General features: G+C 38.3%; 1 long non-coding RNA gene across 1 annotated transcript in view; it reads right to left on the bottom strand.

The window, feature by feature from the left end:
* Window positions 1-7,592: 7,592 nt before the first annotated feature.
* Window positions 7,593-26,141, bottom strand: part of LOC145538602 (uncharacterized) — a 36,495-nt gene continuing 17,946 nt past the window's right edge. Inside the window, exons 2-3 of the long non-coding RNA XR_014077076.1 lie at window positions 18,635-18,788; window positions 7,593-12,321 (exon numbers count right to left, since the gene is read on the bottom strand). This is a non-coding gene — a long non-coding RNA (uncharacterized LOC145538602). The remainder of the gene's footprint in view (window positions 12,322-18,634; window positions 18,789-26,141) is intronic.

The raw sequence follows: 26,141 nt of genomic DNA, 5'->3' as shown, positions 1-26,141 counted from the left end.
ACCTTCTCTCCTGAAGCAAGAGGAGTGTGTACTGTGCCAAAAAGAGAGAGAAAGAGAGGAAAAACTGAGAGTGAAAGACATGGAATTCAGCAAAAGAGGAGAATGAAAGATAAGTCTCAGGGCATGAGTCATAGGTGACGGCAAGCACCTGGGCCTAGAAAACAACCAGTTCAGACTGAAGCAAGAAAAAAAAGGTTCTGGGGAAAAACAGAACTAAAATATTCTCTGACGTGTTTGGCCATATGAGGAAAAATTTGGAACCTTTAGGAAAAAAGAATAGTGCCAAACACATAGAAAACTAAACAAATGCAAATACGAGGCAATTATGAGTTCCTGGGGAGAGAGTGTGGTAGGGAGCAACATAGAAAAGAAATGTCCTGGTGCACTACTTAACTCAATGGTGAATAATTATTTACACAATTATATAAAACACTAGATATTGTTACAATTCTCATTTTCAAATAAAATTTATAATAGTACTGTATTATGAGATATGTGGGAAAGAAAGGTGAGGAATTGTGAGGAAAAGCTCAATGATAATTAACACAGTAGGTTGTTAACACATAGCCACCAAAATCTATAAAGCAAAAAATATCCATATGAGGCTATGTGCTGGTAATTTTCCCTGTGCTCCTGCAGTCTATGTTTACCTGTTGTACCCTGCTCTGTGATTCAGAAGGCTGGTCTCTTCAGACTGTATCATCTAGGTACCTTGTCTTTGGCTTCTAGTTGAGTTTGCTTGCTCGGCTGCCGTGGTGGGAAATGGAAGGATAAGAAGAGGGAGAAGGCAGGCTATTGTTTCCTTCAGCTTCCAGCCTCACTCTCCTTGGGCAGTGACTATATCCCTTCACTTATGGCCACAGCTTCTGTAGAGCTCCAGTTACACTCATTACTGGGTTCTAGTAATCATTCCCTCAAATCTTGCCTCTTTTAATCCTAGAGTTGGTAATGGCATCATACTACTGTGAGTTCTACTACTACTAGTCCCAGGTACTTGACCATCCCTTGCTTTTCCTTAACTTGGTCCCTTCCTTTGTAAACTGTTTCTTCATTAAGCTTCTTTAACCACTCCTTTGCAGTGGGCCAGCTGCTTCTGTTGAGACCCAAACAATACAACATATGAACTTGAACGTGGAAATTAAAGCTTTAAGAAACAGTTAAAAACTTTTCAAGGGGCTTCCCTGGTGGCTCAGTGATAAAGAATCCACCTGTCAATGCAAGAGACACAGGAGATGCAGGTTCAATCCCTGTGTCGGGACTATCCCCTGGAGGAAGAAATGGCAACCCACTCCAGTATTCTTGCTGGGAAAATCCCATGGACAGAGGAGCCTGGTGGGCTACAATCCACAGGGTTGCAAAAGAGTCAGACACAACTTAGCAACTAAACAGCAGCAACTACAAAAATTTTTCAAATATTCACCTATAAGAAAATTCATGGTTGAAGAAGGCTGGGGCAAGAACTTACTGTGTTTTCTTCAAATATATGTAACATAAGCCTGTACTATTATTTGACCTTTAAACTATAGACGTGTATTACTTTATAAAAATAAAAAATTATTACATAACAATAAATATTTTAATTTAAACTGTTGGATCAACTGATAAAATGCTACACGGCACAAAGGTGGATGAGATTACATACACCAAATATATTCTAGATAGATGAGAGAGGCTGAGAGAGTAAAGAGGGGAAGAAAGGGAAGGAGAAGAAAGAGGAGGGAGAGAGGAAAAAAGAAGAATGTACAGTAGTTAGCGCTTATGGATAGATGATAGGATTTCAGCTAGGTTAGGGTTGTGGTTGGGATTGGCGGTGGGGTGTGTGTGTTTGTAAGTATGTGTGTGTGAGCATATGGTCCAAGTTTCCTTCACTGTACATGTATATTATGCTTATAATAGGCTAAAAACATGTGGGGGGAATTAACCTTCTTTCAGAAATAGATGGTGAGAAGAAAAGGAGAAATGGGTCTGCAGTTTGCAGAACAATAAAGGACGTTATTACAACGCGGGGATGCGTGAATGTATTTACAGACTAAGAGAAAAGAGAAATAGAGAAGAATTTTAAGACACATGAGAGAGGATAAGTGAAACATGGGAAGGTTTGACATAAAAAATTATAGGCAGTGGTATTAGAAAGGAGGAGACAGGTGAGAGAAAAATTTAAAAATGAAAAATGATATGAAGACATTTTGAGACAAAGAGTAAAAAAGTTGAGGTTGCTTGTATAAGGTTGACTCTCCATTTTCTGCAGAGAAAGTACTAGATGAGCTCCTATGCTGAGCAGGAATCCTGAAGATCATCAATTCCTGAACCAACTCCTATAAATCAATTGCACCCTAATGCTAAACTCTGACTATAGAATTATCAGCTGAGTCATCTTGGGCAGTTTACACAATCCTCTAAAGTTTCAATCATTTGCTCTTAATGTGAAATGAAAATAAAGATAGCATGGATTTTGCTTAAATTATAGGATTTTGCAAGGTATAATAATTTTTTTTTAATTTTAACTGAAATGCAGTATGAAATATGTACATAATTTAGTCCTCAAATGATGCATGTGTCTTCTCAGACTGCCATAACAAAATACCATACACTGTGTAAATTCAACAACAGAAATTTCTCACAGTTCTAGTAGCTAAGAAGTCCAAGATTAAGGTGCCAGCTGATTTGGTTCCTAGTGAGGGCTCTCTTCCTGGCTGGCAGATGGTCACTTCTCTTCCCAAAGCAGAAAGTGTTCTAGTGTTTTTTCCTCTTCTTATAAGGGCATCAGCTCTATCAAATTAGGGGCTTACCCTTACGACCTCATTTAACCTTTATCACCTCCTCAGAGGCCCCATCTCTAAGCAGAGTCACTTTGGGGTTAGGATGTCAACATATGAATTTAAGGGGACATAAACATTCAGTCTATAACAAATGGTAAGGAACTTTTACCTCCAGGAGAGAAAAAGAAAAGACACAATGAGGGAGGGCTGGAAGTAGAAACAGGACCAACTTGTCTTGGAGGAATTAACATGTTTTAATATTCTGTTTTGAAGAATGAAAATGTAGCCCATTTTTGTTTACTTTTGCTGGTGCAGTCTTTTTTTTTTAAAAAAAGGACATTTATTTATTTGACCGAGTTGGGTCTTAGTTGTGGCATGCAGGATCTTCATTGTGTCATGGTGGGATCTTTCATTGCAACACACAGATTCTCTAGTTGTGGCATACTGGCTCAGTAGTTGTGGCACACAGGCTTGGTTGTTCTGCAGCATGTGGGATCTTAGTTCTTCAACCAAAGATCAAACCTTCATACTCTGCATTGCAAGGCAGATTCTTGACCACTGGGCCACCAGAGAAGTCCCTCTGGTGTAGTCTTTCACACCTAAGAACTTCCCAAAGCACCTACCCATCAATTTCTTAAAGGATTCTACTCTTCACTTTTTAAAAAAAATTATAGAACATTCTGTAAAAGAAAAAGGATTGTGGGAAATATGTGTGACAGACACTGGAATTTATTATTGCCAGAGAAGAAGGGGATGACAGAGGATGAGATGGTTGGATGACATCACTGACTTGATGGACATAAGTCTGAGCAAACTCTGGGAGTTTGTGATGGACAGAGAAGCCTGGTGTGCTGCAGTTCATGGGGTCACATAGAGTCAGACGCAACTGAGCGAATGAACTGAACTGAACTGAGAAAAATACAGGTGAATCAGTTAGATCTGAATTTTGGAATTTCATGAAATGTTTGAAACATACATATGCTGAACAATTATTCATTGTTTATTTAAAGTTCAAATTTAACTGAGTGGCCCGTATTTTCATTTGCTAATTCCAGATACTAAAAACGTATCAATATAAAATTGTGGCATGAGATAAGAAGGCCTTCTTAAATGAACAATGCAAAGAAACAGAGGGAAAAAAATAGAATGGGGAAGACTAGAGATCTCTTCAAGAAAATTGGAGATATCAAGATTTCACGCAAGGATGGGCATGGTAAAGGACAGAAAGGGCAAGGACTTAACAGAAACAGAAAAGATTAAGAAGAGGTGGCACAGAAGAACTGTACAAAAAAAGTCTCAATGACCTGGATAACCATGATGGTGTGGTCACTCATCTAGAGCTGGACATCCTGGAGTGCGAAGTCAAGTGGGCCTCAGGAAGCATTAGCACAGACAAAGCTAGAGGAGGTAGTGGAATTCCAACCGAGCTATTTAAAATCCTAAAAGATGATGCTGTCAAAGTGCTGCACTCAATAAGTCAGCAAATTTGGAAACTTCAGCAGTGACCACAAGACTGGAAAAGGTCAGTTTTCATTCCAGTCCCAAAGAAGGGCAATGCCAAAGGATGTTCAAACTACCGTACATTTGCACTCATTTCACATGCTATCAAGGTTATGCTCAAAATCCTTCAAGATAGTTTCAAGCAGTACGTGAACCAAGAACTTTGAGATGTATAAGCTGGGTTTTGAAGAGGCAAAGGAACCAGAAATCAAATTACCAACATTCATTGGCTCATGGAGAAAGCAAGGGAGTTCCAAAAAAACATCTGCTTCTGCTTCACTAACTATGCTAAAGCCTTTGACTATGCGGATCACAACAAACTGTGGGAAAAGAGATGGGAGAACCAGATCACCTTACCTGTCTCCTGAGAAACCTGTATGCTGGTCAAGAAGCAACAGTCAGAACCTTACATGGAACAACGGACTGGTTCAAAATTGGGAAGGAGTACAACAAGGCTGTATATTGTCATCCTGCTTATTTAACATATATGCTGAGCACATCATGCGAAATGCCGGGCTGAATAAATCACAAGCTGGAATTACGATTGCCAGAAGAAATATCAACAACCTCAGATATGCAGATGATATCACTCTAATGGCAGAAAGTGAAGAGGAACTAAAGAGCCTCTTGATGAGGGTGAAAGAGGAGAGTGAAAAAACTGGCTTAAAACTTAATATTCAAAAAACTAAGATTATGGCATCCAGTCCCATCACTTCCTGGCAAATAGAAGGGGAAAAAGTGGAAGAGATGACAGACTTTCTTTTCTTGGGCTCCAAAATCACTGTGGGACAGTGACTGTAGCCATGAAATTAAAAGACATTTGCTCCCTGGAGGAACAGCCATGACAAACCTAGACAGCATATTAAAAAGCAGAGACATCCATTTGTCAACAAAGATCCGTATAGTCAAAGTTATGGCTTTTCCAGTAGTCATGTACCGATGTGAGAGTTTGACCAAAAAGAAGACTGAGCATTAAAGAATTGATGCTTTCAAATCATGGTGCTGGAGAAGATTCTTTTCTCTTTTTTTTAGCATTTATAAGCAGTGTGATCTTTTCTCTTAAATTTATTTATTTTTAATTGGAGTACAATTACTTTACAGTGCTGTGTTGGTTTCTGCCATACAACAATGTGAATCAGCCATAGGTATACATGTGTCCCCTCCCTCTTGGAATGCAACGATATCAAATCAGTCAATCCTAAAGAAAATCAACCCTGAATATTCACTGGAAGGATTGTTGCTGAAGTTGAAGCTCCAATACTTTGGCCACCTGATGTGAAGAGCTGACTCATTGGAAAAGACTCTGATGCTGGGGAAAAATGAAGGCAAAGAAGAAAGTAGCAGCAGGGGATAAGATGGTTAGATAGGGTCACTGACTCAATGTACATGAATCTGAGCAAACTCTGTGAGTTAGTGGAGTATAGTACTACAGTCCATGAGGTCGAAAAGAGTTGGATACGACTAAGCAACTGAATGAACATCACCAAATACACAGACTTGTGGCAAAATAGAATTAAAAACTCAGCAGTCACAACTATATAAAAGTAGTTAACATTTGATAAAATGGGTATTTCAAACAAGTGGAAAGTATATGTGCTGTGCTTAGTTGCTCAGTCATTTCTGACTCTTTGTGACCCCATGATTCTCCAGGCAAGAATACTGGAATGGGTTGCCATGCCCTCCTCCAGGGGATCTTCCCAACCCAGGGATTGAACTGGAGTCTCCTGCATTCCAGACGGATTCTTTACCAGCTGAGCTACCAGGGAAATTATATATAACATGACAAATGTTACTGAATATATGCTTGTGCTGTGCTAAGTCAATTTAGTCCTGTCCGGCTCTTTGTGACCATATGGACTGTAGCCCTCCAGGCTCTTCTGTCCGTGGGATTTTCTAGGCAAGAATACTGGAGTGTATTGCCATGCCATCCAGGGGATCTTCCCAATCCAGGGATTGAACCCACGTCTCTTTAATCTTCTGCATTGGCAGGAGAGTTCTTTACCACTAGCACCACCTGGGAAGCCTGAATATATACTAACAAGTTAGAAAGAAGAGTTAGATGCCTACTTCACAATAGCCAAAACAATTAGATGCAAATGGAGAAAAGTGCCAAATTTGGAAAATAACAACTAGAAAGACCAAAAGAAATGTGGTATACCTAGGGAAAATATCCTTCAGAATGAAGGGAAAGAAAAAACATTTTCAGATGAAGGAAAAAACATGAATTTTTGTTACTAGACATTTTCTAAGCATTTTTTCAGGTTGAAGAAATAATACAAATTATTATGATTGCAATGGTGGTTTATTGAAATATATACTTGTCTAAACATAGAATTGTATATTAAATAGAGTGAATTTTAATGCATAAAATTTATAAAAAGTAAATTTAGTGTTTTGTAAAAGTTGGATAAAACAAAAGGCAATGTCTTCTTATTGTCTCAGGTTACTTGAAGAGAGATTTTTTTCCCATCTTTTTCTACATCTGGCCAGTCATCAAAACATGAATCAAAACCAAATAAATTAAGCCTTGTTTATTCTGTTAACTTTGGGTGACTTGCAGTAGAAAAGGAATATGCCAGTCAACAAAATCCAGATATAATTCTGAAGCACGATTTGAGCTTCTCTTCACAGTCTCTGAGCTGACACTCAAAACCTTTTTCCAGAACAGTCAAGGAGGCTTGACTGAGTTTCAGCATCATTGCCAGACCTCCCCGGGTGGAGCCATTAACAATCAGTGAAATGGACCCAAAAAAGAGAGCACTGAAAGGAACACGAGTTTCAAAAATCTGCTAACTGCATCATCAGTCTCTGAATGATTGAGAGCAGACTAGAAATGCCTTGGTAGCACTTTTCCTGTCTCACACACATGTCACACTGTAGCAGAAATCAGCCTGCAACAATGACCTCATGATATTGTATAACCCTGAGGCCAGGATGAGGCTTTCTCTGACTGGAATTGTCAGCCATCAATCTGCACAATCAGGAATGTCTGTACCCAGAGCCTCTGGCCACCAATTCTTCTTTAGACTTGTTCCCAAGTGACACTGCTGATTATTTTTATCTCCTAACGTTATTGTTTAACTAGTTCACTAATGATTAAGACAATTTCAAAGACTGAGCAAGCCCCACTAACTAAAAGGCTGTTGCACTCAGGATAGAAAGGGTGTCCACTGCCTGCAGTTAGCTGATAATGCATTATAATTAACAGCACTTTGGGAAAGTGTCCTGTCAGCGAGAGCCCTGGGGTTGTTTTCCTAATGCTTGAAGATCAACGCCATCAGTGCTTTTCTGTTTCATTGGATTAAGTGGTTGGTGCTGTACTAACCCTGATTCTTTTTTTTTTTTTTTAATGTAGACCACTTTTTAAAGTCTTCATTGAATTTGTTACAATATTGCTTCTGTTTTATGTTTTGGCTTTTTGGCTGTGAGGCATGTGGGATATCTTAGCTCCCCAACATTTTGGAATGTGAAGTCTTAATCAATGGACCACCAGAGAAGTCCTCCTACTCTGATGCTTCTAAATTCTGAAAGTAATTTGGGTTCTGATTCCACAAACTCACAGAATTTTCTTCATTAGCATTTTCTTGAACTGTGATGTGGAGTGCTGTGATGATAAAAGTGGATAACCACCTTCCTATTTACTCATCTCCAGTTCTGCCTTACAAAAGCGTATCTATCTCAGCCGGAGGGCATGGGCAAGCAAAATCCAGGGGAAGTCAGAACAATATTTCATCTACCCCATTAATTATTTCTCCATTTGCTTTCTCCATCCCATGCTTACTTTAATTTTTATCTCCCAGTGTATAGGACCTGCTGTTTCCATTATTTGTCTAATAAGTATATTTTGTATATAGGGAAACCAATCTTGGATGTCTTACACTAGGGATCCCAGCCTCTGGGCCACGGGCCGGCAACTCCTGTCAGATCCCGGAGCTTGCTCAAACTCATGTTCATCGAGTCAGTGATGCCATCCAACCATCTCATCTTCTGTCATCCCCTTCTCCTCCTGCCTTAAATCTTGCCCAGCATCAGGGTCTTTTCCATTGAGTCAGTTCTTCGCATCAGATGGCCAAAGTATTGCAGCTTCAGCTTCAGCATCAGTCCTTCCAGTGAGTATTCAGGACTGAGTTCCTTTAGGATTGACTGGTTTCATCTCCCAGAGTCCAAGGGACTCTCAAAAGTCTTTTCAAACCACAGTTCAAAAGCATCAATTCTTCAGCACTCAGCTTTCTTTATGGCCCAATTCTCACATCCATACATGACTACTGGAAAAACCATAGCCTTGACTAGACGACCTATGTTGGCAAAGTAATGTCTCTGCTTTTTAATATGCTGTCTAGGTTTGTCATAGCTTTTCTTCCAAGGAGCAAGAGTCTTAATTTCATGGCTGCAGTCACCATCTGCAATGATTTTGGAGCTCAAGAATATAAAGTCTCTCACTGTTCCCATTGTTTCCCCATCTCTTTGCCATGTGACTGAGATCTAAAGGAAGGCAAAGCAACATGGTTCTTAGTAAACATGGAATGTCAGCAAGCAAGGGGAGTTGTTATGACTTGAGGTGTCTAGTAACTTTAGGCTCTGAGATTGTTTCAGATTGGAACACTCCAAGTATAGATATGTTAGGATATTTATCAGGCCAGAATTTGGGGCCTGGGGAGGTCATCTTGTTGCTATATGGTTACTATGCATATCTCTACATTGATATATTACAGCGGTTGTAATAACAATAATGATGATGAGAATAATAACAATAATAATTTGGTGAGCACTTAGTATGTTTGTTATACACATTTTCTCATTTATACCTTACAACGCTCCTATAAAGTAAACACTTACAGATGAGAAGACCAAGATTCACAGAGATACACATGGACTTTCCGCACTTTTGCCCTTCCAGTTTCCCTGCCTGGGACACACATTTGCCAGTCACCTGATTCACTCCTATTCACCCTTCAAGATTCAGTTCTAGCGTTCCTTATTCTAGAAAGCAGGCCCAACTCCCCTTCCTGGAGCCTTCTCTGGGCTAGACACCCTTCCTCTCTTTTCCCCAGTCCTCTACATAACCTCTGCAAAGCACTCACTCCATTGTATTAAAATGTTCTTAGATGTCTCTTCTTCTAGTGCAGGCTGTGCCTTGCTATGAATATGTTGTTGTTGTTTCGTCACTCAGTCGCGTCCGACTCTTTGAGACCCCACGGACTGCAGCATGCCAGGCTTCTCTGTCCTTCAACATCTCCTGGAGCTCGCTGAAACTCATGTCCATTGAGTCGGTGATGCCATCCAACTATCTCATCTTCTGTCTTCCTCTTTTCCTCCTGCCTTCTATCTTTCCCAGAATCAGGATCTTTTCCAGTGAGTCGGCTCTTTGCATCAGGTGGCCAAAGTATTGGAGCTTCAGCTTCAGCATCAGTCTTTCCAATGAATATTCAGGGTTGATTTCCTTTAGAATTGACTGGTTTGATCTCCTTGTAGTTCAAGGGACTATCAAGAGTCTTCTCCAATACCACAGTTTGAAACCATCAATTGTTTGATGCTCAGCCTTCTTTATGGTCCAACTTTCACATCCATACAAGACAACTGGAAATACCATAGCTTTGACTAGACAGACCTTTTTTGGCAAAGTAATGTCTCTGCTTTTTAATATACTGTCTAGGTTTGTCATAGCTTTTCTTCCAAGGAGCAAGAGTCTTTTAATTTCATGGCTGCATATCTCCTTTCTTTCCAGAGGTGCTTCATATTGGGGAGAAATGATTATTCAGTAGAATGAGTACAGTGCCTGGTACTGAGTAGGTACTCAAATACTTGGGGAATAACAAATTAATAATGGTAAAGCTTTAAGTAGCATATGGGTGAGTAGACTGAGGATCCTTTAAGGGAACCGTTTTGAGATTCAGATTTGAGCCTGGTTGGCTTGAATAGTGGAGAAGGCAATGGCAACTCACTCCAGTACTCTTTCCTGGAAAATCCCATGGACAGAGGAGCCTGGTAGGCTGCAGTCCATGGGGTCACTAAGAGTCAGACGCAACTGAGCAACTTCTTTCACTTTTCACTTTCATGTATTGGAGAAGGAAATGGCAACCCACTCCAGTGTTCTTGCCTGGAGAATCCCGGGGACGCGGGAGCCTGGTGGGCTCTCATCTATGGGGTCACACAGAGTAGGACACAACTGAAGCGACTTAGCAGCAGCAGCAGCAGGCTTGAATAGATGATGCTGAAATTAACTGAGGAATAAACGTGGTTTCAAGAGCAAGATAAGGAAGTAGTTTTGAATTCAAATGACCAAAAGAAATTACCCCTTCTAAGTTGGTAAATTCACCTAAAAGTTGAGGACGTACTTTTTTTAAAAGGAAAAAAACAGTATATTACAATGTTTTTCTATACTATTTGTGTGCTTAGTCACTCAGTCATGTCCGACTCTTTGCAATCCCAAGGACTGTAGCCTGCCAGGCTCCTCTGTCCATGGGGATTCCCCAGGCAAGAATTCTGGAGTCAGTTGCCATTCCCTCCTCCAGGGAATCTTCCCCACCCAGGGATCGGACCCAGGTCTCCTGCATTGCAGGCAGATTCTTTACCAACTGAGCCACAAGGGAAGCCCTTTCTATATACTGTACTACTTCTAATTTTCAAATGTAAATCTTTATGCAATTGCTAGGAATTATAGTGGTTTGAACCTAGAAATAATCCAACTTGAGTCATATCTTCAAAGAATAAGCTTTTCAGTTACATAACTCAGATTATATATTGAAGGACATGAAAATGCCACAGAGGAGGGGAGGGTGAGCCCCTCCGTGTTACTGAATGGCCACTGCAGCAGCAGTGGGCCTGCAAGTCTCCATTCACAGTCTTGACTTACCTTAGACCTCTGCTGACTACCCCTGTTATCTTCACCAAGGTGCTTCATGGAGTGGTCATTCTTTTCTGCCATCTGAGGGCTTTATGAATTGTAAATCAATTCAAAACTGATAAGTACACATCAATTCTGTTCCAAAGCATAGTTGTTTCCATTAGCCTAAAATTTGTCATAAACCTTTCACACTAGGAAACCCATGGTGAGAATCTCTCTCAGCCAAAAGTATATTTAGTTCAGTTAAACCTTGGAAACCAGCTTAACAAAATGCAGCATGGTTTCTTTTGTTTCTAATATCTCTTCATTGCAGGAGTCCCTGGTCAAGGGCTGGTTTTGATTGCCAATGTCATAATCTAAATTTCATCACAAGTACTAACTGATTCAATAGTAACAAAGGACAATGATCCCTAGTTCTCTTTTGTAGAGCCAAGTTTAATCTGAGTGTTGTGGGAATATAAATTCCTTTGCAGAATTCAATGCAAGATAATGTGCTCATGTTCTTACGCAAATCTGTATTTCAAGTTGGGTTTGCCAATAAGTGTCACTATAGTACAAAATCAAAGTTTACTGTGCCTGTGTTCACGTGCTTTCAAAATGCATTTCAGAGTCCACTTGTAGTACAGATAAGCTATGAAGTCTGCTACTTTGGATTTTATCCAGGGAACTCTCTGCAATCAAGAGGCTGTGTGGTTATTGTAACTTGTGAAAATCACCCCTCCTTAGCTGTCCATTTCTGTTAGAAAGCTCTAAATGTTGGAAATGACTTCATTAAACTGAACCAACAGTTGCCTCCCTGAAATTTCTCCATTTTTTAAGGTGGAAATATTTTCCAGGTAAAAGCTAAAGGAGCCCAATTTCAGCCTACAATGAAGAATAACTTTCTAACAATCAAAAGCTTTGGTGGACAGTGAGTTTCCTATTAACATGATCATTGCATGAATTGAGTGTACATGAATTATATGCATAGAGGTTCCTCCACTTATGGTGGGGTAATATTCCAACAAACCCATCATAAGCTGGAAACATCGTAAGTTGAAAATATTTTATACACTTAACCAATTGAACATCACAGCTTAGCCTAGCCTACCTTAAATGTGTTCAAACACAGGACACATAGGGTATCGATTGTTTACCTTGTGACTTCATTGACTGGGAGCTGAGACTCACTGCCACTGCCCAGCATCATGAAGGAGTATCATACCACATATTGGTTGCCTGGGAAAAGATCAAAATTCAAAGTCCAGTTTCCACTGAACGCCTATCTCTTTTGCATCAGCTTACAGGTAAATAAAAAAATCTTAAGTTGAACCACTGTAGGTTGAGTATTATATACTATATGCCTGAAATCATATGTGCAGACCCTAAATGAGTAGAACCAGGACTCACATTCAGGCAGTCTAACTCCACTGACCATACTGCAAAGCCCTGTGTATTGAATCACCAGCTGACACAGAAAATTGCAGCAGCAAAAGAGGTTTGAGCTAAATGACATCTGAAGTCTTTACTCACCATGAGAATATATGGCACAGGAAATTTTCATGCAATGTGAACAATTCCCCTTAACTACCCTTCCTCAAAGTCTGGAATAGTTGTCTCTTACAAGCCCTCTTGGATGAGTGTACTTCTTCTATAATGGCACCTGTCCAAACTCTTTATAATTATTTATTGAGTTTCTCTCACATAAAACTATACTTTCCCAGATTAACGATTACTTGTACCTTCATCATCATTATATCCTGAGTATACTGCACAGATCCTGGCACAAAGTAGGCAGTCAGTAAGTATTTGTTAAATAAATGAATAAAGGATATAATGAACCAGTGGTAATATTCCGCTGTTCTACAACTTAAATGGCTGTCTTACTGCAGAACTAGACCCTGGAATGAAACCTAGGGAATAAAAGACAAACAGATACGCACATGCTAGAAGTTAAGGGTCTTTTATGCTTTTATGCTTTGCTTTTATGCTTATTGTATGCTGCTTACTAGTGAAAGAATATAAATATTTAACAGTAGGACATTACTTAAATAAATTATGATCTGTTCACCCAGTGGAATATTGGACTTCTATTAAAAATGATGCTGAAAACTAATGGCTAATAGCATGGAAGTATATTCTCAATACATTAAATATTTTAAAAAATTAAAACCATTTTTTGTGCATGTATGTCAGAAAGGAAAGGAGAAACAAAATGGTACATATAGTACACATAAAAATTATGAAAGGATATGTGATAGCCCTATATGGCAATAATGCTTTTCTCTACAATAGAATCAGAAATGAATTTTTATTTTTTATTTCATTGATCTATATTTTCTAAATTTTTACAATAAACATATATTACATCAAGAAAGAGAAAAGTAAAAAGTTTTGTACTTGCTTTTGATTTTTTGCTAAGTACAAATAAATTACTTGTATAAAATAATTAGAAAGGAATGCATACAATTTCGCCCATGTACTCAATTATCTTTTCTTTGTCAATACTTTAGTTCAAATACTGTACATAGGCACGTGTAAGGAGAATGGGTGACTCTTGAGAAATATATTTTCAAAGTGGAAACAAAAGCACAATAGACCATCATCACCCAAACTTGACTAAAGTATTCAAAGTATTCATGGTTTTACCTTTCTCCACTGATGGTAACAAATGTACCAAGTCCAATGAACTGGTTAAAACCAACCAACCAAACAAGCAAGCAATAATAAGTTCTTCATAATAACAAGTGCCACCAAAAAGAAGAAGTGCTGGTTGTAGAAATGAAAAAAAGTAAACAAGGGTAAGACAGTGATTGTTCCTGACCTAGAACTGTGTAATTGGATTCGGGGTGGGGGTGGGGGGTGGTTATAAACAAAAATTCTAGGCAAAAACAGTTTTTTAAAATGTTTTCTTTAGGTCTTTCTATTTTTCCCCTCCAATAACATCAGACTTGGAAATTTCTGAAAAATGTCATGCCAATATTACAACTTCTTAATTTTTTCCCCTGCCATAACAACAAAAAGAAAGAGTGGAGAGAGAGAGAGGAGAACAAGGTAAGAGAGGAGGAAAAAGGTGAATAATACTATTGCTGGCTCTTATAAAGAATTCAATTGTCAATGAAATGGGTAATGGTCAGGAAATATATTTTTTTAATGAGGGAGGATGTGCCTGTGAGTCACTGAAAATTGGCCCTCCTTCCATCTATTTGTGGGAAGGGTTAGACTTCAGTGTCCAATATTGGGAGAAGGAATAGAGAGCAGTGGAAGCAGTGGTCCAGATGTGAGCAAGGGACAATAAAGAAGGTAAACAGCTCTACCTCTCTACACCTTGGAGTCATACAAACAATAACCTGGGAACCATTTATCACCATTACAAGACTTCCCCTCAAGCCACAGAAATTCTTTGCATTAGAAAAACACAATATTTAGTAAAACCCCTTTCTTGAAAGAAATTGTTTATACTGAGCGATAGCAATGCATTAACAAAACACAGAAAACCCAAAGCTTTTTTTTTAAAGAGAGAGCTGTGGTAGCTAAAAGGCAGTAAGTTGAACAGGAAAAAAACTACTATTGAGAGTGATAACAATAAGGACAAGCACATAGTGGATATCTAAAAACCTCTATAGATAGTGCCCATCCTAAGAAATCATGCCTATATATCTAGTTGATGTGGATATGAGATATATATGAGGTCCAATCTGGGTGTACAGGGAGTGTCCTTGGAACAGCATTATAACTAAAAATAAGCAAGTCTAATCAAATATGAGTAATCTGACTGCTTGGAGGCTGGGATTGTGGCTAGAATAGGTTATCTTCTTGGACCATGTGGTTTGTATTAAGAACTATATACAGTAACATGGATGAATTCCACAGGCTAGTGTAGGGTGAAAGACATCAAATACCAAAGGATCCATATGATGCTCTAGAGTAAGCAAAGCAAATCTATACGTTCAGAATAGTGGTTGGGATGGAGGCCGAGGATGAAGTGGGGCTTTGACTAGGAGGACAAGAAGGAAGCTACTGCACTGCTGATAATGTTTAACTTCATCTGGGTGATGGCAATATGATGTGTATACATTTGTAAAAGTTCACTGAGTTCTTAAATATAAACTTAAAATTTGTTTACTTCTTTGTGAGACTTTAGCAAGTTAAGGAAGAAAAGAAATAAGGATTATATAGCACTCTGAAAAAAAAAGTAGAGAGAGAGACTCTGTATTTGACAACCTAAATCATTCTGGTTACCAGAGAGATCCACCGCATTATGAGATGTGTGTAGTGCAAATATTCTCATGGCCTTCATGACATTTCCATCAGGAGCATTCCTCTCCCTTTTCTCTGTCTCCTGATCAGTCTTCTAAATGCTTGCTCAATCTCCTGGGAAGGTTGGCACAATCTGGAGTCAGAGGGTTTTTTAAATTTTATTTATTTATTTTAATTGGAGGATAATTACTTTACAATATTGTGGGAGCTTTCGCCATACATCGACATGAATTAGCCAGAGGGTTTTAATTTTGCTCTCATCACTCTGACCAGTTTTGTGAGTTTGGGCATGATTTCCATGCCTTCTTCAAGTGTAAATGAAATGCTAAAATGTAGAGCACTTGACACGCTGACCTTTTAATAAATGTTCACTTATTATCACCCCTGGAGAAGCACATGGCAACCCACTCCAGTAATCTTGCTTGGGAAATCCCATGAACAGAGGAGCCTGGCGAGCTACAGTCCACGGGGTTGCAGAGTTGGATACGACTGATCTACTGAGCATATTATCTCCGGTTTCCCTTTCTAGGAAGGAGAGAGTATTTTGAGTAATAAAAACAGATTATTCTGGTCCTATGAATAATACTTCAGCATTACTGTGTGTAGCTGTCCTGAGTGTTGATCATCCACTGGAGAAACTGGAAGCTTCCCATCTCTGGGTTGTACAAAGTTGCAGGTGGACCCCATTGTGGAAAAGGCAGCTTGTGATGTCCCAACGGAAACCTGCTTGCCTCCCCTCCATCCACTCCTCTTTCCACAGGCAACATCTGATGGACAAACTTTCTCAGGTGATTGATGCTTCTTGCAACCTGATCGTGAAGTGTGCTTCTCCCATACCACCTTCCTTACCCTTTAACACAGTTTCCCAGTCCCATGAACTGCCCCACTGGGACCAGTCACGGCAATTGGTACCCTCCACATGTTCCCACCATTTAGCATATCTGGGAGCCTTTCACAAAGCTCGTCAGGCCATTTGAATTTGTATACTCAAAAATGATATTCTGGTGATAAATTCAAGCATTTTTTTTTTGTAATTTAAAATAAGAATAGAGTAACTGCCTTCTTGTGTGGTTGGCAGCCTGCTATTTACAAAGTATGTGCAGCTGCTACTGTGCAAGGGCTTCCTAGGTGGTGCTAGTGGTAAAGAACCTGCCTGCCAATGCAGGGGACATAAGAGACTCAGGTTCAATCCCTGGGTTGGGAAAATCCCCTGGAGAAGGGCACAGCAACCCACTCCAGAATTCTTGCCTAGAGAATCCCATGAACAGAGGAGCCGGGTGGACTACAATCCATGGTGTAGCAAAAATGTCGGACATGACTGAAGTGACTTAGCACTACTGTCCAAATCATTGTGTACTGCCGACAGTGGTGGCATGGCTTGGATGGTGCTCAGCCACTGGGAATTGCTGCCTGTGAGGCCTCTCTACCACTCTTATTTCCCGCCAATGTCAACTACAATCGAAGTGCCTCTTCAGTGTAACCACCAGCATCTTTTGCCTAGTGTGGCCTAACTGCTTTAGCTGAGATAATAGCACTCATCTAAAACAGTGACTCTGAACCATATCTGCACATTAGAATTACCTAAGAAGGACTTCTCTGGTGGCTCAGTGGGTAAAAATCCGCCTGCCAATGAAGGGACATGGGTTTGATCCCTGGTCCAGGAAGATTCCACATACCACAGAGCAGCTAGGCCTGCGTGCCACAGCTACTGAGCCTGTGTTCTAGAGCCCACGAGCCACATCTACTGAAGAATGTGTGCCACAACTATTGAAGCCCGTGTGCCCATATGCCCATGCTCCAAGACAAGAGAAGCCACCACAATGAGAACCCCGTGCACCGCAACTAGAGAGCAGCTCCCATTTCTCACTGCAACTGGAGAAAGCCTGAGCACAGCAATGAAGACCTAGCACAAATAAATTATTTTTTTAAAAGAATTACTTGAGGAGTTTGAAAAGAAATTAATTTTGCCTGGCTCCCTGCCTAGTCCCACATCCCCTGGGGACTTTGTTCTGGGATGAGACTGGTTATGGTTACAGTATCATCTTTTAGAAGTTCCTTAGGTGAAACTAGGGACTCCCTTGGAGGTCCAGTGGTTAAGATTCCATGCTTCCATTTCAGGGGGCACGGGTTCAATCCCAAGCCGGGGAACTAAGATCCCATAAGCCATGGGGTGACCAAAACATATAAATATATATACACATTTAAAAAATACTAAGTATTGTTACCAGATTTTTAAACGTAGTTATCTTCCTACTACATTACAATCTTGGTATCTGCTTGATTTCTCTGGTCCTCCTACTTGTTGTACTCCTGTGTCCCTCTGTTCCTAAGCATGGTAACCATACTTCTTAACCCTCTTTGGGTTCCTCACCTTTTCTCTAATACTGTCTTCCCTTGTGTCATCATTTGACCCTTCCAACCCCTTGGTTCTATGTGAGGCCCAACGACTAGTATTAGAGACTGAAATTCCTTTCTGGCTTACTGAATTTTATGTATACAATATGTATTCTGAATACTGTGTGTATACTGGATTTTATGTATAGAATAGAATAATTTTTGAGATATAATTATTTTCTAAAAATAAATTTTGTTATTTTTTCTTAATATAGCTGCTCATCATTAAAACTTAAAAAGTAACGGGAAATTAAAAATAATCCCCAAACCTACAAATATCTCTGCCATCATGTTTAGTTTTTCTATGCGTATGTATTTGTTCCTTCCATTAAAAGGTATTATGATGTCAACACTATTCTGTAATTTTTTTCCACTTAATACATCAGACACCTCTATATCCCTAAATATTATTCTCTAAATATTTAGAGAGAAGTCTCAGTTCATTAAATATTATTAATGGCTTCACAGTAATTAATTGTATGAATTTGTTTAACCACCTCTGTGTTGTTGACTAGTTAGGCTATTTCCAATTTTTATCTTTTATAAATATGTCCTTCCAAATATTCTTCAAACAAATCTTTGAGCATTCTTATCATGTTCTTACCTAGGAGTGAAATATACACCAAATGACATAAGAAGGTTTAAGAGTTTTCACACAAAGTGTCAAATTGAATGGAAATTTTCCTTCAAATTTGTTAATTTTTTGGCTAGTAGTAGTCGGAGAAGGAAATGGCAACCCGTTCCAGTACTCTTGCCTGGAAAATCCTATGGACAGAGGAGCCTGGTAGGCTGCAGTCCATGGGTTCGCTAAGGGTCGGACATGACTGAGCGACTTCACTTTCACTTTTCCCTTTCATGCATTGGAGAAGGAAATGGCAACCCACTCCAGTGTTCTTGCCTGGAGAATCCCAGGGACGGGGGAGCCTGGTGGGCTGCCGTCTGTGGGGTCGCACAGAGTCGGACACGACTGAAGTGACTTAGCAGCAGTTGATAAGCCATAGACATCCTTCATCCAGGTTGGTTTCTCATTATAGTGGCCCTTCATTGCATATCTGTGAAATGAAAAACCAGAGTAAGGCTGGCAATTGGTGATGATTAGTCAGCACTTTCACCACTTCTGTAAACTAGCTTTGAATAATCCTGAAATTCAATTCCACTGACCTTGAGTGAATGCCACATTGAACTAAACAAACTGCTTCCTTGGAAGTGTTTGTAATTTAGTAGTCACACATAATTATTACATAATACAAAATGTGATAAGTTGTTAAGAAAATTAGAGAGTGCTGTGGGAAGATTTCTGAGTGGGTTGCTTGGGAAGATTACATAAAGAAAATTACATTTAATCTGGCTCTGATGAAAATAAGGTTAGACTTGGTCTAGTGTTGGGCAGAAGGGCACCTTGGATATGGAGACATATGAAGCAAGACACTCAAGGGCAACAAAGTATCTAAAATTCATTTGGGGAAAAAAAAGACAGCAATCAAGGTGTCTCATGAGTAGAGTTAATACAAGACAAATTTAATGGGAGATACACTGGGGACGCAGACTGCTATCAACCTTGAACACTTTGCTGAAGAGTGGAAATTATTTGGAAGGAAATAGGGAGCTGATGAAGGGGAGAGAAATGCTGCAGGAAGGTCACTGTGTCAGCAGTGTGGATCAAAGCAGCTTTTGGCATAGGGAATCATTACAGCAGCCTTTGTGAGAAGTAAGTAAGGGTCTGGAAACAGAAAAGGGGCAAACAGAGGCAGACAGTGAGACCAAAAAAAAATTTATAGCTAAGACTCTTCAATATATGTAGGACATAATAAAGCAAGCAAGAGTGAATACTGGCTAAGTTTAAAAGCTGGATTTATAGTCTGTAATCCCTCCCATCCAAGTTTTTCCTAAATAAATATTCAATTAATTGACCTGTTTATTTGGCTTTATTTGAAAAGCATGAGCACCACCTGGCGACAGTAACTCAGATTACCCCAACTGTCCTGAATTATACCTTTCTTTTTTTGAAAAAATTTCCAACATATATAAAGTTGAAAGAATACTAAAATAAACACCCCTATACCACCCTATATGATCATCTGTATTTACCAGTTGTTAATGTTTTGCCTGACCTTAGTTCTTTCTATATGTGTGTGTATATATATATATATGAAAAGTCATTTGATAGTAAACTATAGGCACTGAAACACTTCAAAATTTTCTGCATGAAGTTCCCAAAAAAAAGAATATCCTCTACTTAAACACAATACTATCACCTTACCTGAAAAAGTAACGATAATTTTACATCATCATATTATTATTGCTATTCAAATTTCATATAAAATGTTTTGAAGTTTGTGTTTTTTAGTCTACAAGATTTGTTTTGCATTTGATTATGTTTCTAAGGACTCTTTTAATCTAGAACAATTTTCACTACCTTTTCTTTTTTTTACTTCCCATGACATTGCCATTTTTTAAGCATCCAGGCCAGTTATTTTGTAGAATGTCCTACATTCTGGATTTGTCTTATTATTACCCTCATGACTAGATTCACATTAAATATTTTGGCAAGAATACTTCATAAGTGACTGTGTATTTTTTATTGCATCACTTCAGGAAACATAATGTCAGGTTGTCCTATCACTGGTGTTGTTATGTTTGATCAATTGGTTAAGTAGTAACTGCAAATATATCATGTGTGGGGTGTTATTTTGAGGCCATGTGAATACCTTGACCTTGACAAAGTTTTAGCCAAAGGTTTTAACATACGATGACAATCCTTACTTGAATCAGCTTATTGCACTGGGAACTGCAAAATGATGATATTCTATCATTCTTATGACATGCATTACTAAACAGAAACAGATTAATCTAACTACAGATCAAACTGATATAACAAAGAAGAAAATAATTGAGATTCAAGTAGATTTTGACCACATACTCTGTACATCCTTAGTGAAATATATTCTAAAGACAAAAGGAACTAAAAAAGAAAACTTAAACTTTACTTGGTTAATATATTCTTAGTAATTACACAGGTCCTGTAATTCTGAAACTTTTTAATATAATTCTAGAATAAAGCAAATAAACAAGTATATTCATGAAATTAGGAAACAAGATTTCACTGTAAAAGAGATCCACATATAAAATAAAATCAAGTATGGAAAAATGCTATAATGTTACAATTGAATTAGAAATATCAAATATTAACTCATGATTTAAGGAAAAAATACTTCTTAGTTCTGTCCACAATCATGTAAACAATGGTATTACAGTAGCAACAGCATACCGAGCACCCAGATCTTGGTTTTTCATATGCTTACTAACCATTTGCCTATCCTCCTTGGTCAAGTGCCCGCTCAAATCTTTTCCCTGTTTTTACTGGGTTGTTTGTTTCTTATGATGGAGTTGAAGGACTTCTTTATGTATTCTGAATATGAGTTCATTATCAGATACATGTTTCGTGTATATTTTCTCCCATTCTATGGCTGTATTATTTATTTTCTCGAGCAGTTTTTAAGTATGGTGAAGTTCAATTCATATATTTTCCTTCTTTTATAGTTATTGCTCTTCTGTGTCTTGTCCCCCAAAAACTCTGCCTAATGGTAAGTCACAGATATTCTAATATTTTCTTCTAAAAGCTTTAGTTTTGCTTTTTATGTATAAATCTATAGTCTATGTAAAATAAAATTTTAGATGTACATCTTTTATTAAATACCATCAAGGGGTTAATCATCTCCAACTCTATGTTTTAGATATTTCACATTTGTTGACTAGCAGGAAACAAACGTTAAATGTCAAAATAAATTTTTAGAAACAACAAATTTTTTAACAATAAATTTTTTAAACAAACAACAATAAATTTAAATAACAAACAATAAATTTTTTAAAACAAAAATTTTTAGAAAAAACACTAAGTGTTTTTTCCGTTCTATTTTTTTAACTGAAGTGTAGTTGACATACAAAATATCAGTTTCAGTTGTACAACACAGCAATTTGACATTTATCTACATTACAAATTGATCACCACAATAAGTCTAATAATCATCTACCACCAGTCATTACAGTATTATTGTAATGTACATACATTCCCTATGCTGTACATTACACCTCATGACTTACTAATTTATAACTGGAAGCTTATACCTCTTAAGCCCCTTCACCTATCTCCCTCACTCACTGACTCCTCTTCCCTCTTTTGATCATCAGTTTTTTTCTATCTATGAGTCTGTTTCTGTTTTGTTCTGTTCATTTTGATTTTAAGTTTCATATATAAGTGAAACTGAACTTCATTTAGTCTAATGCCCTGAAGTTCCATCCATGTGCAAGATTTCATTCTTTTTTATGACTGAATGGTATTTCATTGCAAGTATATGCCACACCTTTTTAAATCTAAGTGAGTCTCTTTTTAGCAATATGGACATATGGGTCTTGTTTTTTTTTATGTATTCAGCCATCTTATGTCTTTTTATGGGAACATTTAGTCCATTTACATTTAACATAATTATTGATAGGTATATTTATTGCATTTTTTTCACTGTTTTCTAGTTGTTCTGTAGTTTTTCTTTGCTCCTTTCTTCTTCTGTTAGGTATATTTATTGCATTTTTTTCACTGTTTTCTAGTTGTTCTGTAGTTTTTCTTTGCTCCTTTCTTCTTCTGTTCTCTTCTATTGTGATTTCATTACTTTGTTTAGTGTTCTTGTATTCTTTCTCTTCCTTTTTTTGGTATATGTATCAGGGTTTTGGTATGTGGTTACCATGAGGGTCATATATAGCAACCTGTGTATACTATAGTCTATTTTAAGTTGACAGTTGTTTAAGTTGCACTTATAGTGCCTCTTACATAGCATATTGTTGAGTCTTGCTTCTTTACCCAATTTGATCATCTTTGCATTTTACTTGGAGTGTTCCTAAGTGTCTTATTATGTTTATTATGAAATGTAATTATTAATATAGCTTAAGTCCATCATTTCACGATTTTGCCTTCTACTTGTGCTACCTGGTTTTTGTTTCTCCATTTTTCCTTTTGCTTTATTTAGTGAAATACATTAATTTTTAAAATTTAATTAATTTATCCACTGCTTTTTAGTTATACCTCTTTGCATTAAATATTTAGTGGTCATTACAGAGATTGATTTCTAGAATGTCGATGTTCACTCTTGTCATCTCCTGTTTGACCACTTCCAATTTGCCTTGATTCATGGACCTAACATTCCAGGTCCCTATGCAATATTGCTCTTTACACCATCGAATCTTGCTTCTATCACAAATAACATCCACAACTGGGTGTTGTTTTTGCTTTGGCTTCATCCCTTCATTCTTTCTGGAGTTATTTCTCCACTGATCTCCAGTAGCACACTGGGCACCTACCAACCCGGGGAGTTCATCCTTCAGTGTACTATCTTTCTACCTTTTCACTGTTCATGGGGTTCTCAAGGCAAGAATACTGAAGTAGTTTGCCATTCCCTTCTCCAGTGGACCACATTCTGTCAGAAGTCTCCACCATGACCCGTCCGTATATTGTCACCCTGCTTATTTAACTTATATGCAGAGTACATCATGAGAAATGCTAGGCTGGAGGAAGCACAAGCTGGAATCAAGATTGCCAGGAGAAATATCAATACCCTCAGATATGCAGATGACACCACCCTTATGACAGAAAGTGAAGAAAAACTAAAGAGCCTCTCGATGAAAGTGAAAGAGGAAAGTGAAAAAGTTGGCTTAAAGCTCAACATTCAGAAAACTAAGATCATGGCATCTGGTCCCATCACTTCATGGCAAATAGATGGGGAAACAGTGGAAACAGTGGCTGACTTTATTTTTCTGGGCCCCAAAATCACTGCAGATGGTGACTGCAGCCATGAAATTAAAAGACACTTGCTCCTTGGAAGGAAAGTTATGACCAACCTAGACAGCATATTGAAAAGTAGAGACATTGCTTTGTCAACAAAGGTCCATCTAGTCAAAGCTATGGTTTTTCCAGTAGTCATGTATGGATGTGAGAGTTGGACTGTAAAGAAAGCTGAGTGCCAAAGAATTGATGCTTTTGAACTGTGGTGTTGGAGAAGACTCTTGAGAGTTCCTTGGACTGCAAGGAGATCCAACCAGTCCATCCTAAAGGAAATCAGTCCTGAATATCCATTGGAAGGACTGATGTTGAAAATGAAACTCCAATACTTTGGCCACCTGATGCAAAGAGCTGACTCATTTGAAAAGACCCTGATGCTGGGAAAGATTGAGGGCAAGAGGAGAAGGGGACGACAGAGGATGAGATGGTTGGATGGCATCACCGACTCAATGGACACGGGTTTGGGTAAACTCTCAGTGTTGGTGATGGATGGGGAGGCCTGGCTTGCTGCGGTTCATGGTGTCGCAAAGAGTCGGACATGACTGAGCGACTGAACTGAACTGAATTGAACAGAGATTACAAAATATATCCTTAAATTTTCTCAGTCTGAAAAAGTGAAGGTGAAAGTCGCTCAGTTGTGTCTGACTGTTTGCGACCCCATGGACTATACAGTCCATGGAATTCTCCAGGCCAGAATACTGGAGTGGGTAGCCTTTCCTCCAGGGGATCTTCCCAACCCAGGGATCGAACCCAGGTCTCTCTCATTGCAGGCATATTCTTTACCAGCTGAGCCACCAGGGAAGCCCATAGTTAATACTCCTTTACATAAAACGTAGTTCAACTATTCAATCAGTTGGCTCATGAAACCTCTCATCCTTTAGGCTATAGTTGTAATATTAATATGTAATGTATTACATTCACATATATTATAAACTTCAAAACAGTATTATAATGCTTGCTTTAAATAGTCATATGTACTTTAGATATGTGCATATGTGTACATATATTGTATATATGTATATTTTAAAATAAGAAAAACAGTCTTTGTATTTACATACATATTAACTTTTCTAATATTACTATTCCTTTCTGAAAATCTGAGTTTCTTTCTGGCTTTATTTCTCCTCAGCTTACAGAACTTCCTTTCACATTTTTGCATTAAGTTTTCAGTGGTTACTATAGAAATTACAATAATGTTATAATCAGCATAGAAAGACATTCAAACAGTTTTTACAACTGAATTCCATGTGTTCAGAAAGTTGAGTAAACACTTAGAAATTTAAAAAAGAACCAAATCACTGTGATGAGATTTCAATGAATGGGATTAATGGCGGATATGGCATTGTGGAAAAAAGATTAATGAATTTGAAGGATATGCACACACAGTGTGTACACATGACTTAGTATATATACATTTATTTCCAGGTGGTGCTAGTGGTAAAGAACCCACTTGTCAATGCACAAGAAGTAAAAGCTGCAGGTTCGATCCCTGGGTCGGGAATATCCCCTGGAAGAGGGCATGGCAACCCACCGCAATATTCTTGCCTGGAGAATCCCATGAACAGAGGAGCCTGGCAGGCTATAGTTCATGGGGTTGCAAAGAGTCGGACATAACTGAATTGACTCAGAACGCACACACAAATTTCCTAGCTCTGTCTACAGACAGCCTAAAAGCAGCAAGCATACGTAACAGAGATAAGATCTTGATATGTAAACAAATACTGTTTGATTTCAGAGTTAGGCAGGAAAAATACAAAATGAACCCAGTGCATCATATAATCCCCAAAAGTGAGGAAATACTTAAACAAACAAACAAACAAAATACATGAGGCATGTCAAAAGGACACAGGCTCCCAATAGCCAAAGTCTGAAAAATTTAAACTACAAAATAGTGATACTGTTGATTATACACCAAATAAAAAAGAAATATCCATGAGTCCATATTGAGGAAAATAAATAAATAGAAGGGACAAATCTTTATAGAAGAATTTCAAGTAATAAGAAGAGATGGGGGAAATAGAAAATCACCATTAAAATACCACAGTAACAATTGTTTCAGACAAGATCCACGGATGAATGCTATAATTTGTAGGAAAAGCTTTAAGGAGAGACCAGATAAGTGTATAGACTTGAAATAACTACCCCAACATATTTATGAATAATTATGGTGCATTTTTAACATATGTCCATAAATTCTTTGATACTTCTTCAACCAAAAGGTGGACATTAATAGATCTTCTGGAGGGTATGCTGGATTTAGTGATTTGCTTCCACCGAATAGAATATAGATAGAAAGCATAATCTAAAATCTTCATTGTGTTTTCCATGGAAAGGGCAAGGCAGGGCAGAGGGAAAAGCCTAGGACTGACTAATTTGAATAATGTCAATACACTCTGACCTATAGGACATCTAGTACTTGGCCTTGGGTGATTTTAGGCAGGGGAAATACTGGCTTGGTATATGAGAGTTAGATAAAAGAGACGGTTGGGGGTATGGACCCAGATTGGCTCGAGGGTTTATAAAAAAATGATTTCCATGTGCCTATGAAGGCTGAATCACAGGGGAAATGCAAAGAACT

The sequence above is a fragment of the Giraffa tippelskirchi genome, chromosome 2, assembly GCF_054371585.1.
Source record: "Giraffa tippelskirchi isolate mGirTip1 chromosome 2, T2T-mGirTip1v1.2.pri, whole genome shotgun sequence".
NCBI classification, from domain to species: domain Eukaryota; kingdom Metazoa; phylum Chordata; class Mammalia; order Artiodactyla; family Giraffidae; genus Giraffa; species Giraffa tippelskirchi.
This window is presented reverse-complemented; position numbering and strand designations above follow the sequence as displayed.